The sequence below is a fragment of the Anas acuta genome, chromosome 3 (assembly GCF_963932015.1).
Source record: "Anas acuta chromosome 3, bAnaAcu1.1, whole genome shotgun sequence".
NCBI lineage: Eukaryota > Metazoa > Chordata > Aves > Anseriformes > Anatidae > Anas > Anas acuta.
The window spans coordinates 109,569,056-109,586,106 of record NC_088981.1 but is presented as its reverse complement, the minus strand read 5'-3'; the positions used below and the strand labels follow the sequence as shown (position 1 = coordinate 109,586,106).

Here is a 17,051-nt window from a genome sequence, read left to right as displayed (position 1 = left end):
AGATTTACTTTTTATGGCATTTATAGCAAGCAGTTACATCATGCAAGCATACTGTCTGCAATGGCTAGGTTTTGATAGCCACACACACGGGAGAATAACAAATGGAATTAAAAAAAAAAAAAGAGTATGAAGTTGTCTTTGATGAAGCTGTCTTTGAAGACAGACACTGCATAGTAATGGATAAAACCAGTGTTATCCATACCAATAAAATCCAGGTCTTGCAACTCACTTGCTTAATATCAATGTAGACATAAGATCTAGACACCTCTGGTGCCCTTAGTCATTGCTGAATAAAAAAATAAATAAAAAACAACCCACACTTTATCAACTAGTCTAGTCCTCAAATGCATCAATATATACAATAAATTATAATGAAGCCAAGATTAAGTCAGCCTTTGTAAAAATGTTACTTTCATACTTTATTTTCAACAGGTCCCATTAGACACCAAAAAACTTGGAGTTCAATATTTGTTCCACTATGAAAGCTCATCTGAAATACATTACATGGTTGGGGGGAACAATTCAGTTATTTTCTTAAAATGGTCCTTGTTGAGTGGTGGAAAAGACATAACACAATCAAAAAGAAAAATATCCCCTAGAAAAACTTTAGTCTTTCTATGTCCCCAGTACTACTTTCAAAACAACCTCCTTCATGCAAAGATATAAAAACACTACTTGAAACATTTATCTAAAAAGCACCTCTTAGGTATAATTCTAAATAAGTTATGTTTAATATTTTGTGAGATCAATATTTTACAGTTCTCTTTCTTGTGCTTTAATAAAACGACAGTCAGATATAGTTCAATATATTCAAGCAGGCATTTATTTAAGTATCCTATGGAGTTCAGAGACTGGGTGTTAGCAAAAGCAAAAGGACATTAAAAGAAGCTACAGGCTGGTGATAGATTTGTAGGTAAGCATCTGTATATGAAAGAAAAGTCATCATGAAGGAGAACAATTATAATCAGCATATTAGCACCAACCAGAACAGAAGCATGAGTTGGCTGAGGAAACAACAAAGATTTGTAAATACCTGAAATCACCACCTGCTTTGGCAGTGCCATAAGTTAGGGTAACTCTATACTAGCAAGTATACTAATTTGCATGGAGCTCTGTGCAACATAATTTGGATTTACCTTAGGTGTTTGAGCTAGCTCTTTCTTAAGCAATTTGGGTCTATTTGTACACTTCAGTGTGATTAATCCTCAAAGCACTTCAACTTCCCCATCCATATATGCAGAGAACATAATGATATAACAACTCATATGTAATAAATATATGTTCAAAAGTGTTATATAATATTTCATTTCATTTTAGAATATAAGAGTACCAAAAAGGAAAAAAAAAAAAAAAAACAGTTCACGAAAGCAGAGCAAGGCAAACGCAAACTAGGGTAGGCATACTTTCTCCATATAAATGGCGTGTAGTACAGAACATAAAGGCATCTATCATGGATTCATCTTTATTACTGTTTTGATTGAGTTCAGGGTGCTTTTGAAATGGCTTTTCTAAGCTACCCCTCCATCATGCTTTGATTCATATCAGAGAGCAGCTTTGGGTGCATGGGCTGGATTTCTTTGGACAGAAATCTGACAGCCCAAGCAAATGCAGTCTGACTGCCAGTGCATAGACTGAACACACATTCATACACAGACTGAACTAGAGCCAGTCTAAAGTAAAACCCCTCAACATATATACAGTGTGGACATCTTCAGCCACAAGAGTTTAACTGTCCCCATCCACTCACATTGTGCCACATCACCTGTGACACAAACAGAATTTTGTTTTCTCAGAGTAGAATCTCAAGGAGTCTTCTTTGGTGTAATTTTGCAGCATATATCAAAATCTTACTAAACTCAGGCAAAAGTTTTCCTTCTGTTGAAGTCAACAGTACAAATACCATGCATTTGAATGATGTAGGTTCTGGCTTTGCACACGATTCAAGCACTGTAATTCCTTTTCAGTACCTGATGGGTTTGGACTTCAAACTTCTTTGGAATTACCATTTATTATTGCTTTAATTTACCATTCAGAGACTGTTTATCAGATGAGGGACAAGTGTTTTGTTTAGTTTCCTTTCATGTAATATGTGGAATACCATGGGGAAAAACTAACAAATCAAATATTTGCTTGTATTATTGCAATTCTTCTTAATGACTTAATGACTTACGTTGGTTTTTGTTTGTTTGTTTATTTGTTTAATGAAAAATACTTCATTTTATGGATGTTTTTAGACAGTATTAGACAATATATTAGACAGTATTTAGACAATATTAATAGAGCTGAACTGTCTTCAAAAAATATTTGCTTAATTTTTCTAAACTACACCTTTTATCCTTCCATCCACAAACAATCTTTCACAGTTTGTTCATGCTTTGATTGTAGCATATAACCAAGTTTAAAATAATAGAATCAGGAACATAAGTCTTCAAGGTCGTGTATGTGAAAGCAGTCTAGTGCCACAGTCCACACAGAGTATATTTTTTCCTTGAAGGGCAGCAAACAAAAAGAACATCCAGCTTGTCTCTACAATTAACAGTTAAAAACAATTAAATAAATATGTAACACAAGGAGTGTTCTTAACTTATATACTTTTTTTTTTTTTTTACTTTTTTTTGTAAAGAAGACTCTGAATAGATATTATGAGTGCTTGTTTAGTATAGGATCTTTCTATAAACATATACTTCAATGATCTACATATAGAATGGCAAAAAAAAAAAAAAGTTTAAACATTTAGCAATAGCTGTGACACAGGATGCTAAAAACAGAGAATGAAGTTTGACAGTTAGTGAGTTTTGCTCTTAATTATAGCACACATAATACCTAAATAAATCCATCCATGCCAGTGGCTTATGACTGATCTCAAAAACAAGTCCAATATTATGCTGAAAAATTTCCCATTATCTATATAATACTGAGTTAACAGAAGTAGTGTTACAAAAAGAAGTTTTCTAACACCTTCAAAATGCTTTTTTTTTTTTTTTTAATAAGTATAAATGAATAACACTCAATACAAGGTAAGTCCGTTTTAACTACAAAGTAGACATTATTGTCTACTTTTCAGACAACAGTGTCAGACAAATTCTTACTTATGATACTTTCCAACATTTTTCATCTGTCTTCTGCAAGCAAATTTGTTATTGTTATTGTGTTCTGTGATGCTTTATTTTATTTTATTTTATTTTATTTTATTTTATTTTATTTTATTTTATTTTATTTTATTATTTTATTTTATTTTATTTATTTCATTTCATTTCATTTCATTTTTCCCCCCTGGTGACACTTTCTGTATTTTATAGTAAAGAGGGAATAGATAAATTATATTTTGAATAGAAATCAGAACCCTGCAAAAACAAAATTGTTGTCTAAGTACAGGTTCTTTCTTTGCTTTCTCAATCTTGACAATACACTTTCGGTACTCTGGACTAATTTTAAAAGGATGGGTAGAACCCATTTAAACTGCAGGTTGGGATATCCTCCTGTGTATTACAGTCTATAGTTAGTACTTTTTTTCTTGTAGAAGCAATCCTTGAACCCAGACGTCCTATTCATTATTATAAAAAACCTGAATCTTGAGCTGTCTGAGTTCATCGGGAGACTGACCATACCTGTGGGATTGTGCTTCCCTGAAGGCACTACAGGCATGCTTAGGAGTTTCCATATTCCACTCAAGTTTGGAGGAGAGTATGACAAGTGTCTCACTGTCTAAATGTGTGTTACAGAATCACAGAATTTCTAGGTTGGAAGAGACCTCAAGATCATCAAGTCCAACCTCTGACCTAGCACTAACAGTCCCCACTAAACCATATCCCTAAGCTTTACATCTAAACATCTTTTAAAGACTTCCAGGGATGGTGACTCCACCACTTCCCTGGGCAGCCTGTTCCAATGTCTAACAACCCTTTCGGTAAAGAAGTTCTTCCTAACATCCAACCTAAAACTCCCCTGGCGCAACTTTAGCCCATTCCCCCTTGTCCTGTCACCAGGCACGTGGGAGAACAGACCCCCACCTCTCTACAACCTCCTTTAAGGTAACTGTAGAGAGCAATAAGGTCACCCCTGAGCCTCCTCTTCTCCAGGCTGAACAAGCCCAGCTCCCTCAGCTGCTCCTCGTAGTACTTGTTCTCCAGGCCCCTCACCAGCTTCGTCGCCCTTCTCTGGACCCGCTCAAGCACCTCGATGTCCTTCTTGTAGCGAGGGGCCCAAAACTGAACACAGTACTCGAGGTGCGGCCTCACCAGAGCCGAGTACAGGGGGACGATCACCTCCCTAGCCCTACTGGTCACACTGTTTCTTATGCAAGCCAGGATGGCATTGGCCTTCTTGGCCACCTGAGCACACTGCTGGCTCATATTCAGCCGACTATCAACCATCACTCCCAGGTCCTTCTCTGCCTGGCAGCTCTCCAACCACTCCTCTCCCAGCCTGTAGCTCTGCTTGGGGTTATTGCATCCCAGGTGGAGGACCCGGCACTTGGCCTTGTTGAACTTCATACAGTTGGCCTCAGCCCATCGGTGCAGCCTATCCAGATCCTCCTGCAGAGCCTTCCTACCCTCAAGCAGATCGACACATGCACCTAACTTGGTGTCATCTGCGAACTTACTGAGGGTGCACTCAATGCCCTCGTCCAGATCATTGATGAAGATATTAAAGAGGACCGGCCCCAGCACCGAGCCCTGGGGAACGCCACTAGTGACTGGCCTCCAACTGGACTTGACTCCATTCACCACGACTCTTTGGGCCCGGCTATCCAGCCAGTTTCTAACCCAATGAAGCATGCGCCACTCCAAGCCAAGAGCTGCCAGTTTCTTGAGGAGAATGCTGTGGGAGACAGTGTCAAAAGCCTTGCTGAAGTCAAGGTAGACCATATCCACAGCCTTTCCCTCATCCACCCAGCGTGTCACTTGGTCATAGAAGGAGATCAGGTTCGTCAAGTAGGACCTGCCTTTCATAAACCCATGCTGACTGGGCCTGATCACCTGCTTGCCCTGTAAGTGCCTTGTGATGAGACTCAAGATAATCTGCTCCATGAGCTTCCCTGGCACTGGGGTCAAACTGACAGGCCTGTAGTTTCCTGGGTCTGCCCTCCGGCCCTTCTTGTAGATGGGCGTCACGTTTGCTAGCCACCAGTCAACTGGGACCTCCCCTGATAGCCAGGACTGTTGATAAATGATGTTAAGCGGCTTGGCCAGCTCCTCTGCCAGTTCTCTCAGTACCCTTGGGTGGATCCCATCCGGCCCCATCGACTTGCACACATCCAACTGCTGTACCAGGTCACCAACCATTTCTTCGTGGATAGTGAGGGCCACATCCTGCTCCCCATCCCCTTCCACCAGCTCAGGGTAAAGTTTCTTGCATCCCTGTGTATGAAGGTAGGAAAGCAACAGTCTTGGATTACAATATATATTTATGTTATACCCAATTTCCAGCATTCATGACATTAACAAAAACAGATTTTATTGCTTTTACACTGCATCAGTTTATTTACTCTTAATCAAAAGAGGTTTTCTGATTACCTTAAATAGACGTTCCTCTGCTTTAGTAAGTGATTTTTAAGAAGGTATCAAAATAGCATTCTTTATTAGGCAGCAGGGTAGTGAGAGTAACCTTGTGATGAGGTCTCGCTAAATTTTAGTAGTTTAAAAAAAAAGCAACTCAAAGTGGCTTTCTCTGCTTATTGAAATTTCTGTACAGAAGTGAAGCATTCATACCTGTATTATATAACAGGTATATGATCACACTACCAGGTGATCAGGCCCAGCCAGCATGGGTTTATCAAAGGCAGGTCCTGATTGATGAACGTGATCTCCTTCTAAAGGGGAGGTGTTCAATGAATGAGGGAAACGCTGTAGTTGTGGTCTACCTGGACTTCACTAAGGCTTTGGTACTGTTTTCCACAGCATTCTTCTGAAGAAGAATGGATGGGTGTACACTTCATTGGGTTAAAAAATGGCTGTGTGGCCAGGCCCAAAATAGTTGTGGTGAATGGAGCTAAATCCGGTTGGAGGCCAGTCACACAGGGCTCAGTACTGGGGCCAGTTCTCTTCAGTATCTTCTTCATCAATGATCTGGGTGAGGGGATCGAGTGCACCCTCAGTAAGTTTGCAGATGACACCAAGTTAGGTGCATGTGTTGATCTGCTCAAGGTAGGAAAGCTCTGCAGGAGGATCTAGATAGGCTGAACCCATAGGCTGAGGCCAAGATATGACATTCAAAAAGGCTAAGTGGTGAATCCTGCACTTGGGGCACAACAACCCCATGCAATGCTACAGGCTAGGGGAAGAGTTTCTGGAAGGCTGTCTGGCGGAAAGGGATCTGGGGGTATTGTTCAATAGCCAGATGTGTTTGAGCTAGCAGTGTGCTCAGGTGGCCACGGTGGCCAGCAGAGTTCTGACTTGTATCAGATGATTCTATTCGATGTAGTTCTCATCTGTTCAAGAAGCAACACACAATTCATGTTTCAGTTTGAAAGCAGGTTTGTTAGTATCCCTTGTAGACTGAGTTGTTGAATTTGAATTTTAATTTGAACAGAATTGGGTCAATCTACCTGTACTATTTTTCTGTTGGTCAATCTTCAGCCACTCCTCTTATTACAAGCTGTAAAGGTACCTACCTATTGCACTCTGTTAGGTGATGAAGACAGGACTTCACAGTGGGAGCCTCCCACTTATGCAACAAATTATCTTCATCGCCCTGATTCCAGTAAATAACTGGAAACTTAGCAGTGGGAAAGAAGATAGCAGGAGCTAACAGCAAGACTGAAGATACCTTGGATGAGATGACTTTAAGGCACTCCTTTTTCCTGTAAATACTTGCTTAGATGTAGTAGCATGTCATCAGGAAAGAACAGCTCTGCAAAACATGTTTTCCTTAGACTTAGTTCATATTGAAATGGCACAGTATGAATCTTCATGCCATCTTGGGAAAGTAACAACAGCTTGATGTTCAGCTAGCTGTGTTGGATCTGTCTGAGCTGGAGTCACCTTTTCCCTGCAGCAGCCCGCACAGTGCTGTACTCTGCACTCGTAGCTGGAACAGCACTGATATCACTCCAGTGTTGTGTCTATTGCTGCGTAGTGCTGGCACGGCATCAGGACTCCTTCCAAGCCCCCAAGAGCCAGCAGGCTGGGCAAGTGATGGGGAGGGGACATAAAGTGATGGGCAGCTGACCTAAACCAAACAAAGGGATATTCCATAACACCTGATGTCACACTCAGCAATAAAAGGGGGGGCTCTCGTGGGGGAGGGGGCTGTTCCTCCTGAACAACCCCTACGCATTTGAGGCTCTGCTTCCCAGGACGTGGCCGAACACTGCTCGCTGATGGGAAGTAGAGAATAATTTTTTCTCTCTCTGTGCTTCCGCGCAGACTGTTTCTTTTGTTTCTGTTTTTCCTCCCCATTCCCTTTCCCTTTAATTAAACCTTTCTCATCTCAAACCTCGAGTTCTCTGTGTTGTATTTTCTCCCCCTTCCTCTTTGAGGAGAGGGGGAGTGAGAGAGCGGTTGTGGTGGAGCTTGGCTGCCCACCTGAGTAAAACCACCACACTAGCATCTCTTCTTGACACAGACTAACTGTATCCTAAGTTTTGTTAAGTGTCTGATTTGGGCTTAAAAGATAACTGAAGTCCCATTTCTGTCTTTGGTTTACTTTGTGACCTTGGACATATCACCTCCCTTTGCCAAGTTTCAGTTTCCTCACATGTGGAAGTCTTCCTACTTCTGGAAGACACTCTGAGTTCTCTGGGAGAAAGTGGAACAAGGAACTGCAATTGTTGGTGCCAACCATTTAGGCAATAAGTGGCAACTAGTCCTCCAACCTCGCTAAGGCAGGACCTCTTTTTGTTTCAGAAAGGCAAAAACAATAACAACAACAAACAAAAACAAAATCAAAACCAACCAACCAAAACAAAACCACCAAAACTGTTTAATCCATACAGGGTTGAAGCATGAGGGCTCTTCTTAAATCCTACAGATTTAAACTTTGTAAATATACCAAGGAGAACGTGGCACTTTTTTGTTTGTTTGTCAAAATTACACTTTTGCAAGACAATGATCATTCATTTCATTCATATTTACAAGTTTCCACCCTTTCTGGTAAGATGTACATAGAAAATATATTTCTCAGTTTATTGGTCCCTTTCTATATTTTCTTCCATCCCTTGAGGTATGTTAAAAATAATAAAGTGAATAATGAAGTGATGATTTTACACAATGTTGAAGGAAACTGTAATTTTTTTTTTCCCATAGTAAAAGTTTCCAAAACCAAGAAGGCAGTGAGATCAATCACTTAGTCACATTAAGAAGGTCAGAGGAGTATAAACCGTGCAATGGAGTTACAACAATTTCTGGTACAGTTTGCATCTCTCTCAGGAGGGCATTATTCTATGAATGCTGTTCATGGGGCTCTTATGCACTCAGAGAGTATTGATTAAGATTTCCACCAGACTGGTAGTCTAAACCAATAGTTGCTATATTTTTTCTCTACTGAGAAAATAAATAAGTGAAAAAGAAACATGTAGAGAAAGGAAGGGTTGAAACACAGTAATTTCTGAAATAATTTATAATGATAATAATGTTAAAATATTTTAAAAGTCTAAAATAATATATATATATATATATAATTTTTAAGAACTTTCTGTGTTGAAATCCCAGAGATTTCTAGATAGCTAGAAGAAACTGGTAGAGTCAGAAGCAACCTAAGGTCCACCAGATTTCCTTCCATATTTGCATTCTGTTTATGTCATCTGCATCTTGCTGCCAATCTGCCTGTGAAGACTTGAACCCCATCCTATATAACCATCATGTAAGAGGAATACTTAGGTGTCCTACCAGTATCCCTCATAAAACCCAAGCTCTTCTAGGTTTTGGATCTATAACATAGTCATAATTTTTCCAAAGGGCAGCCAGGGCCACATTTCTTAGCGACAAGTATACGATCAAATGTATTCACTGATATTGGCCACTGAGAGGTGAGGGAAAATACAGAATATAACTTCTATTTAAGCTCATCAGGGCTGATGGGAAAGGAGCAGAAAAGCAGACACAGCAGAGTAATTATAGACCGGCAGCCTTTCCGTGAGCATCTTCTCTTGAAGGGGTTGAGAAAACCTGCCAGAGTGCTACAGAAGTTTTGACGAAGAGAAGCACTCAGAGGAGCACATTAAATCTGGGCTGATACCAGCATATGGAAGTTGAAGTCTTTTCTCATTATCTCAGCTGATTTTCTGCCAGGAGACACATCTGCTGGACTTCTGCAGGAGCCCTGTGGGAAGGTAAACCTAGGCAGTCACACCAGTCTGCTTAGCCATATTTATGTAACATTTTCACATCAAGGGATGCACTGGCTCAAAAACACATTCAGGGTTTACTGGGGATGGGGAAAATCATATGGGAGGCATGTTTGCCATCTGATGGGAAACTACATGGAAACCAGTGGAGAATTCACCTCCAAAAAGATGAGGGATGACTGCTCTTCAGAATTACTTAGCATGTTACTCAAATTATTTATTTGGAAAGATAAATTCCCTGTGCTGTTGAAATCCCAAATTTAAGACGTGATTGAATTGCTGTTAACAGTAATAATGGTTATGGTAAACTAATGGCAGTTTCATGCAAATTAGTTAAACTTTAACATTGTAAAGATTTAAAAGCTTAGGGCTTTTGTCATTTCAAACCAATACTTTCACATTACCATCATCTTTTTGGAGTTAAAATACTTTATTTTCAAAGTTTGAATACCCCTAGAGGGTTTCATTTTTATACAGAGAGGCAAACAAACATGGCATGAAGCCACAATGAATTATAGCCTTGTCTCTTACCTACTTGCCTGTGTTTCAGATATTTGGCACACTAAACTCTCACTTTCCACTTGCACGTGCAGAACACTCCAGGGCAACACCTCTAATATGTCTTGATGTATTGCATATGTCAAATTTTTTTGGTTGGTTGATTTTTTTGGTTTTTTTTTTTTGTTTGTTTGCTAAAAAGATTGCTCTCAATTTTAAGTAGAAATGAAGAATATTGTGTTGTAAACGGCTGACTTTCTGTTATCAGTTTTGTGATTTCCACCATCATTGAAAAGAAATATTATTTTAGTTAAATAAATTTTAGCTCAGGGGTAAAATTCTTACGGAAAAGTATGGATTTCATAAATAACTACATTCTAATGTCTTCTTCCATTTACTATTAAGACTATAAAGAAAAGATGTGATTGACATCAGCTAATAAATAATAATAAAAGCCTAGCAAGGAAGTCAGGATTTGTATTGCGTACATAAAAACAATAACAACAACAAAAAAAAACAAACAACCTGACAGAACCCCGTGTCTTTGCTCTCTGCAGTAGTTCTAAAGTAGTGAAATTACTGTAAACTATAAATTAGCAGTGTAACCACCTCTGAAATGTGGGGCTGTATACTAATATCTCCTGGCAGAATGTTCCACTTTAGTTACTGAAGTTTATATTTTGAATTTCTTTCTAACATCCAACTCTAACAACTGGCCAGTAGCCTCTGTTAATGGATCTTCGCAAGCTAAACACAAAGAGGATAGATTTAGATTAGATATTATGAGGAAATTCTTCACTGTAAGGGTAGTGAGGCACTGGAACAGGTTGCCAAGAAAAGTTGTAGATGTCCTGTCCTTGGAGGTGTTTGAGGCCAGGCTGGATGGGTGGTTGGCCAACCTGATCTAGTGGGTGGCATCCCTGCCTATGCCTGCGGCAGGGGGATTTGAGTTAAATGATCTTTAAAGTTCCTTCCAATCCAAACCATTCTATAATTCTATGAGTAAGACACGGTTTGGTCTGAACCAAAATATTTTCCTGGAGCAGATGAGAGTGCTAGGTCATCATCTTTTCTGATAGAGCTCTAAATTTTGAATGTTCAAAAGACTCCTACCAAATGTTTAACAAAATGTGAGAGAAGGAAGCTATCATTCATGCAGGATTTCTACATTTCTGATTCTCAACTGACAAAAATGAGTGCCTTGAATATACAGAAAGAGACCTTCAACCTTTTCTTAAGGAAACACCTCATGCATCGTCAAAAATTAAATGTCCTTGTCCAACAACAATTAATTGCTACATCCTTCACAGTAGAAGTTTCTTGGGGTTGTGTTTTTGTTTGTTTGTTTGTTTTGTTTTTCCTTATACTCTTTTTCTTTGCACATATATACATGATATCTCATTACTAAGTGTGTTGGGAACACTTATCTGCATGGAGCAAAGGTAGTGAATTTTTCGAAGTTGTAATGATAAGCTAAAAGTAAGCCCTGCAAGGTAAAATCTATTTAAAATGTGGCAATTTGGGAAAATATGTCCCTCAAGCACAGCAAACATACCATCAAAGTGAGTTAGCTACCAATTAACTTCTACATTTTGCACAAAGGGCATTAAATTCTAGGGTAAAAATAAAACCAAATGATGTATGCTTGCTCTCTGTGAACAATAGATCATACAAAATGAGTTTTAGATGTGGTATTTTTCACCATGTTTTCAGCATTCAACTGTCCTTCTGGAAAATATTTGTTTTCCTGTTTAAAAACACTTTTTTTTTTTTTTCCTATGCAAACTCATATCACTAGGCATGTGTAAAAAGAGAAACTGTAACTCAAACATAATAAAGTAATATATGGGATCCTATGCAAGCTCAGACACTGTGACACAGGATACAGTTTGGGCACCTCTGTTCACAATAGGTAAGAGATATTGTTCTATTCATCACCCAGATCTTAATCCCAAAGGCTATGTAAAATTAAAAGATACTGTGAAAGCAAACAGAGCTCCAGTTACTCAGCACGGCAACAAAAGGGCATATTCAGAAAAGGCGCATTGGCAGGAGCAGTACTATTACCCAGTTTAGGCTAGAGTGTGACTGTTTAAGAGATGAAGGTCAAAGAGTCTTTGGCAGGAGTCAGCCTGGTCTATGGACCAGCTGTTCAGAGACATGCCTAGGCTCTTCCTGCTGGAACCACTTAAGAAAGTACAACATCCTAATAGAGATAAGGAATAGTTTAATTATGAACTCCAGTGGCCCAGGCAATGTTACTTGCACATGAAAAAAGAAGTGCATTGCTTTGGTTAGACTCAGCCACAGGCATTTTGTTTATGTCCAGAAATGAGAATTTTCTGCATAATGTTTAAAGGTACTTCAGAAGCTTCTGCCATGTAAGTTCCAATGAGATGTTATAGGTGATATTTACCCTTCCACAGAAAGGAACGCAGGTTCCAGATAATTAAGAAACAGACAAAGTAGCCTAGAAACCTAATGTATAGTTTCAATATGACTATTGTCAAGCAAGTCAATGTCTTATTCCTCTTCCTTCTTGCACCATTTTTCAAGCTCCACTCATGCCAAACACTGTTTTATTTTTAAGTCAGAAAATACTTGCAAATCATTCAATACAAGGTATACAGTACATAGAATGATCAATTTTCACCATACCTGGCCTGTCACACTGTGAGCTTAACAAAAAAATATTATGTATGTATATAATTAGTCTTTACATCAGCCATACTCCTGAGACACTGAGTGACTTCCAGCACTATCAAGTGAAGAAGGTTTCTGTAAATGTGATACACATCACAGAGGAAACAGCATACAACCCACATGTCAGGTCCTTCTCTTTCTGTGGAAAAACACACTTAGCACAGCCAAGCCAGCTGTATTGGAGCTATGCTCCCATAATTCTGCATGTCAGCCAGAGCATCCTGGAATTGTGGATGTCCCTGTCACAATAAAGCATATCCCGTCACTCAGCCCTCAAGTAGTTAGGAGCAATATAATAGTTGCCCTGTTCTTTTTGTAAAGCAATGTGAGAGGTGTTTTCCCCTGCACGAGACACAAAATATAGACAGATATCATCAGAAAGCACTTACATGGCAGACATGGCTAAGGCAAGGTGCATTGAAACCACAGGATATAAGATACCATACACTAGACATTTTATATATATTGGTGTATATATATGTACATATACACATTTATGTGTATATATGTATACAGATAGAGAGAGAGGGAGAAAGAAAGAATAAATTGCTTTTCTAACATTGTTAACTCATTTCTTGTAGGCCCCAAAGAATAAAAGAGTGTTCAGGAAGGATTTGAGAGAATAGTGACTTGATGGAGATAGAATATAGATTTCATTAATAAGGGCAGATCAGAAGAGAGTAGGATGAAATGCTGACAATATTTATTTTATAAGATAAGCACATATTTTCTCAGCTGCCAACTGTTAGGGTCTGAGGGTGAAACCCTTCCAACACTGAAATCAGTGACAAAATCTTGACTGACACAAGAACTGTTGGAATTTCACCATGGGTTGAATACAAATTCTGAGATGTAGTAATTCTGAGACTACCAAATTAAAGTATATTTAAGTAGAAGTTCAAAGGTAGGTAGATACTTAAGTTTTTTGTTATATTGCAACACTTTGTGTTTTTTGTTTATTTTATTTTGCTCTGTTTTTCCATAATCGTATTTAAAACACTCACCAAGGTGATCAGCTCCAGTGCAGGCATGTCCCATAGTGTAGCAGAGGAGCATGAGTGACCAGAGCAGGCTAACAGGCCACAGTATGGCAGCAAGGATGTGGCACAGTTGTTTGTGTGTGAGGGCCTGCAGGGAGGGCGCTGTCACTGCTTCTTCAACCAGTGGTTGTGACCCACTTATGTGGAGTCATGGCATCTTCCCCAGCAGAAAGCCATGTCCTCTGTGCCTCCTATGGCCACTCCAACCATGGAAATCACCATAACTACCCAGATGGAGGTCCCAAGCGAACATGGGACTACCCAGGCCCCAAGCTGCAGGGTGTGCCTGAGCTTTCTATCAGGGTCAGATGGCAGCAGTGAGCACACCTGTGGGAGGTGTGCCCAGGTGGAACTGTTCAGCATGGTGGCAGAGCTTCAGGAGGTGGTGGACAGGCTGAGTGAGGAGCATTAGAGAGTCAGAGAAGGAGACTGACTGGTGGAATCATCCCTGAGACAGATGCATCAGCTAGTCACAACAAATGAAATGAAGGATACCTTACCCTCTTGCCAGCTGGCAGGAGAGGATCTAAGAGACTGTGGGGAATGGAAGCTAGTTGCAGCTCAGGGAAGCAGGTGAACCACCTTCCTACCTCGCCTTCCCTAGTGCCCTTACACAGCAGGCGTGAGACTCAGAAACTTGATGGACAGGCAAACGATGATGTAGATGAAGGTCTGTCCAGGTTGGAAGGGGGGTTGCCTAGGGCAAGTCAGCTTATCCCCTGTATCACAACCACCTCCATGCTGTTTTTTTTCCATGCTGGAAAAAAGAAATGCTGTTGTCATAGGTGACTCCCTTCTGATGAGAACAAAAGGCTGATACACCAAGCACACCAACCCTATAGGGGAGGAAGTCTGCTGCCTTCCTGGGGCTCAGGTAAAACATGTTACTAGAAAACTCACTAGCACTATATGGCCTTCTGATTATTACTCATTGTTGGCTTTTCATGTTGGCAACTATGAAGTAGTATAGAAAAGTCCAAAAGAAAGCAAAAGGGACTTCAGGGCTTTTAAGGTAATTGGTCAGAGGAGAAGGGGTACAGGTAGTGTGTTCCTCTATCTACCAGTAGCAGGGAACAATACTGAAAGGAACAGGCAAATGCAGCTGATCAATACATGACTCCAAGGCTGATGTTATTATCAGAATTATTGTTTTCTCAGTCATGGGATGGTCTACACAACATCGGACTTGCTGTTGCCTGATAGGATGCAATTTTCACAGAAAGGGAAAAGGATTTTTGTGCAGGAGTTACCAGGACTGACTGCTTTAAACTAGATTTAGAGGGGGAAGGGGTAAAACTAAACTAAACACCATTGAAGAGTTATGAGATGGCACACCAAAATTTGAGAAACTGCATGTTAGTGAGATCCCTCAGTCTGCTCTATGAGGTGCTGAGTACAATGAAGCACATTTGCATGTTTCTACACTGTTGCATGCAGCATGAAGAACAAGCAAGAGGAACAAGAAGCCTTGACTCAGTCCCAGAACTACAACACCATTAATGTAAGCAAAACCTGTAACTGGTGTGTTATGATGAATGGTTATAGGCTCTTCAGAAGGGACAGGCAGAGCAGGTAAGGCAGGGGTTGATGCTGTATGTAACAGAGGAGCTGGAATGTATGGAACTTGCTGTTGACTCCCTTGAGGTTGGAGAAACCTTGCAGGAAGATCTTGACAAATTAGAGAGCTCAGGCAATCATCAACCACATGAATTTTAGCAAGAGCAAGTGCCAGATTTTGCACCCGGCATGGGGCAACCCTTATACATGTACAGACTAGAGGACAAGAGGCTGGAGAGCAGCCCCATGGAAAGGGATCTGAGGCTTTCAGTCAAAGCCAAGTTGAATACGAGTCAACAGGTTGCCCTGGCAGCTAAAAGGGCCAGACATATCCTGAGGTACATTAAGCACAGGATTGCTAGCCAATCATTGGCAAAGCGATAGACCATATGGCCTCTTAAGTGCTTCTGCACCATATTGTCCTGGTTTTGGCTACATTAGAACTATCTCCTAGTAGCTGGTATGGTGCTCTGTGATTTAGGATGAGAATAATGTTGATAACACCCTGATGTTTTAATTGCTGCAGAGCAGTGCTTACACTAAGCTAAGGACTTTTCAGCTTCTCACTCTGTCCTGCCAGTGGACAGGCTGGGCATGCAGCAGGAGCTGGGAGGGGGCTGACCCAAAATGGCCAAAGGGATATTACATACCATCTGACATCATGCTGAGCAATTAATATGTGGTGGCTGGCCAGGGTGGGGGAACCACTGCTGGGGGATAGGCCGGTCATTGGTTAGCAGGTTGTAAGCAATTGCATTGTGCATCACTTTTTTGTACACATTATTACACATTATTAGTAGTAGTACTATCATCATTATCATTATTATTATTTTCCTTTATTTTCTATCCTAATAAACTGTCTTTATTGAGACAAGGATGGGGGGAGTGTGAGCGAACATCTGTGTGGTGCTTAGCTGCCAGCTTGGTTAAACCACTACACTTATTTTCCAGTAATTTGGAGGAACCCCACCAATACCCTTATTGCATAGATGAAGTGCAGGGCCACACTCTTTCTTACCTGGGATGCATCCCATAAAACTGCCTCCTGCTTCAGAAGACATCTGAATAGTCTGCTTCAGAAGACATCTGAATAGTCTATGCCATTCTTCCACAGAAATATATTGCAAATCTAAGGAGCAGATCAATGAAGACCAATACTTGGAATTCAGCAGTTTAAATACTCAAAGGGGCACATAATCATGCATGTAACCCTGGGACACGTATACCTAATTTTATCCTTAAAGAAGAGAATATTCAAGAGAATATTTGGGTAAGCGCTTCATTTAGAGTCTGGGTTTCAGTCCAGGTGATTTCCATGGGAATGAGATTACTGCAGGCTTGCATGTGTTTCTGTTTTGAAACTCATCAGAAAAAAAGCTTTCATATTGTAGCAAAGGCGTGGTTCAAGCATCAGCTGATGAGCTTATAAAAGTCATAGTAGTGGTCTGAATTCATTGTAAAATCAGATGTTATCTAATAGAAGAGTCAGCTGCATTTCATTACATTTTTAAAATTCATGTAATAATCATTTTATCTGTTACCCTCTAATTTTTGAGATTTTTATTATAGGCAGTTATACAATACATTTGAATGAATTTCAGTACTTAATGGTGCAGCCGCTGAAAAGTTATTGTATTTTTTTCATATGAATAGATCAAAATGCATGGGATAAAAGTATTAAAACTTTAATAAATATGCAGGAGTGAAGAAATGGCTCATGAAACAGGGGAGAGAGCTGAGCATTTTATGAGTAAGCACTCTATGACTTTATCTCTAAATCCTTATCAATAAAACTTAAGTCTCCACATGCAGTATTAGGCAAAAGCAGAATGTGTTTTTGAAGATTGTACTCAATAACAATTTCTCCAAAGGATTCTTGTATGATTGATGATTTTTTGAGTAGTTCATTCTGGGTATGCCAAATCCTAGTTACTGTGATTGTACACAGAGGTCACAGTGTTTGTTTC

At 39.9% G+C, this 17,051-nt stretch overlaps 1 long non-coding RNA gene across 1 annotated transcript; it reads right to left on the bottom strand.

Moving 5' to 3' along the window:
* Positions 1 to 8,213: 8,213 nt before the first annotated feature.
* LOC137853103 (uncharacterized) lies at positions 8,214 to 13,791 on the bottom strand. The gene is made up of 2 exons (XR_011094243.1): positions 13,492 to 13,791; positions 8,214 to 9,261 (listed from the first exon to the last, which is right to left on the bottom strand). It is a non-coding gene; the product is annotated as an uncharacterized lncRNA (long non-coding RNA).
* Between the last annotated feature and the right edge of the window lie 3,260 nt (positions 13,792 to 17,051).